The sequence below is a fragment of the Bufo gargarizans genome, chromosome 8 (assembly GCF_014858855.1).
Source record: "Bufo gargarizans isolate SCDJY-AF-19 chromosome 8, ASM1485885v1, whole genome shotgun sequence".
Lineage (NCBI taxonomy): Eukaryota > Metazoa > Chordata > Amphibia > Anura > Bufonidae > Bufo > Bufo gargarizans.
In genome coordinates, this window is record NC_058087.1 from 100,003,368 (window position 1) to 100,006,656 (window position 3,289).

The window sequence follows — 3,289 nt, forward strand, 5'->3', positions numbered from 1 at the left end:
TAGTCCTCACTGATCTCACTGAAGGTCTGTTCTTCCCCCCAGCCACGTACAACACCATGGGTACCAGATAGGTAACAACTAGTGATGTCCCGAACTATTCGCCGGCAAACAGTTCCCGGCGAGCATAGCTTGTTCGGCTTCGCCGCGGCGGGCGAACATATGCGATGTTCGGTCCGCCCCTTATACATCATCATTGGGCAAACTTTGACCCTGTACATCACAGTCAACAGACACATTCCATCCAATCAGCAGCAGACCCTCCCTCCCTCCCAGACCCTCCCACCTCCTGGACAGCATCCATTTTAGATTCATTCGGAAGCTGCTTTCTTAGTGAGAGGAGGGAGAGTGTAGCTGTCTGCTGATTCAATAGGGAAAGCGTTAGCTAGGGCAGTGTTCTGTGTCCACAGACTCATCTGTTGTAAGGTTTTCGGCTGGAGACATGGAGGTTGGGAGACTCTGCCCGCACCCCTCTGGACGGTCCCCGATTGTGCCAGACGATGTAGGGTGGTTGGCGGTGAGTTGTGATTATCGCACCACTTGATTGAGGATCCGACCGCTGACACTGATGACGTGGGGATGTGTGGTGATCGCTCTCATCACGTGGAGGTGGGCGGACCGGCTCATAGGCATCCCTGGCAACGGCCCACATGCTAGGGGATGTTCGAGATGACGCGATGATCGTAAGGGCGGAGCCGCTCGCGATCAGGTGACCTTGAGTTAGTCATGCAGGGACGTGACTCCTCCTTCCCTGACATGCGTGCTGGCGGCCTAGGGACCTATGGTAGATGTATACTTAGACACTATGTAGGAGCACTGGAGGACGCATCTTTGATGACATCAGCACTTTTACTCACTGTGTTATTGGCCACTCCTGTGTGAGTGGGCGTGTTTTAATGTATTTAAGCAGATACTTTTAGATTTCACATTGTGTTTGATAAAGGCTGTGGACCAGCCGAAACGTCACGTCCTATTGCACGCTTGTTCACTTGGCGGTTCCCATTAAAGGATTTTTTATACCGGATATGCTGCCTCCATCTTCTTTCCTGGGACTTGTTACGCAGGAGCACTGATGAATCTTGGATGCCAGATGACCTCAAGATCTGGTGAGTGCGATTCCACAACTATTTTTTGTTATCATCTGTTGTAAGGACAGCGTCCTGACAGCACCCCAAAAAGCTCTTTTTAGGGGTGGTACATCAGTCTGCTTTTTTTTATTACTATATATATATATATATATATATATATATATATATACATTGCAGTTGCCTGCCCGTGTGAGAGAGGTTGCAGGCTCAGTCACAGACAGTACTGTGTGCTTTCTATTCATACAATAAGAAAGAGAAGAAAATCCAGATCTCTCCGGTGAAAAAATGAAAAACTTTAATCCAGCAGGTTTAAAATCCATACAGGTGTACACATAGGTGTCAACACGTTTCAGACCTCAGAGAAATATGGGTCCTTCCTCATGACAAACGTGTTTATGAAATGGTAGCTCCCTCTTAAGTAGCACATACTAACCCCAGGTTGATAGATATCACCTGGGAGGTGGAGACCCAAGCACATGACACAGAAGAAAACCCTTTTTAATCAAGGGCAAACACCAGGGCAAACTGCTTGCTGACAGTGAGTGGAATTCACTAGTGGTCCTCTAAAAAATCGGATCCGCAGACACATTTCCAATGTGCCTCATTATAAGGACCGGAATGTCTCTGCAGTCAGCCTGCATTTTGCAGTGGTATTTTGCAGTGCATTTTGCAGTGGTGATGTATCCCACCTACAGGTTAAGGGCATAGAAAGAGTTTTTTTGCCGCCTAGGGGGGGAGATCACAGGAGGAAACTCCTCAACAGGGAGGCCTTCTGGATCTTCCAGTTAGAATCTCGCCAGCCCTGTGGGTTGAATAGACGCCATGATCTCATTTTACAGTACTAATGTGGGATCGTGCCGTCTTTTCTCTTACATACATTCTTTGCCATTAGTATTTTTGCTCTCTTTGTATTTGTATTTTTATATATGATCACTGTTTTAGTGATTTAATTTACCTGTATGTAAGGTTCTTTTCCTTTTTTCCTTTTTTTTCCTTTTTGCTGGTGTTTGCCCTTGATTAAAAAGGGTTTTCTTCTGTGTCATGTGCATGGGAACGCCCCCTTGGGTCTCCACCTCCCAGGTGATATCTATCAACCTGGGGTTAGTATGGGCTACTTAAGAGGGAGCTCCCATTTCATAAACACGTTTGTCATGAGGAAGGACCCATATTTCTCTGAGGTCTGAAACGCGTTGACTGCTATTTGTACACCTGTATGGATTTTAAACCTGCTGGATTAAAGTTTTTCATTTTTTCACCGGAGAGAGCTGGATTTTCTTCTCTTTCTTATTGTATATACCGCATCCAGGAGCGGCATCCGTGCACCTCTGGTGATTTTACTACTGCAGGTGAGAGCTGCCTTACGTTTTTTTCTATTCATACAGGGTGTCACAGACAATATCTTGCAGATAAATAAAAATAATAATTTATATTATTTATCTGTGTCATAATCGCATTTGCAAGCCAGTGATTGACTGTGTGGCCCACAGACAGTACTGTGTGCACACCATCCATACAGGGTGTCACAGACAATACCTTGCATATAAAAATAATTCAATTTATATTATTTCTCTGTGATATAATCGCAGTTGCAAGCCAGTGTGTGTCAGGCCCACACAGACTGTACTGTGCCCACTGCCCACCACTTATATAGGGTGGCACAGTACCTTGCACGCATAGTACCACTTATCTAAAAAAAAATGACAGGCAGAGGCAGGCCACCCCGCAGGGGCCGTCGTGGTCGTGGTGCTGTGATTTCCACTGGCCCTGGAATAATGCCCAGTGTTCAGAGGCCACATACCCTGAACCCAAAAAATTTGGAGAAAATAGTTGACTGGCTTACACAGGACGCCCATTCTTCAACAGCTTCCGCTAAGAACCTTGACGCACCATCCTCCTCCAGCTCAGCTTTGGTCACCTGCTCTCAAGTTACCACTCTCCCGCCCGCCACCACCACCACCACTACCATCACAGCCGCTTCACTTGATCCCTCAGAGGAGTTATTTACATATCAGTTGGATGAAATTAGTAATGGGCAACCATTAATGCCAGAGGATGTAGATAACAGGGATATGTCTCAGTCAGGCAGCATTACACACATGGACGTACAGTGTGATGATGATGATGTTGTACCCGCTGCTGCTTCCTTTGCTGAGGTGTCAGATACAAGTTAAGTGGTTGATGATGACGATTTGTCCGTGGATGCC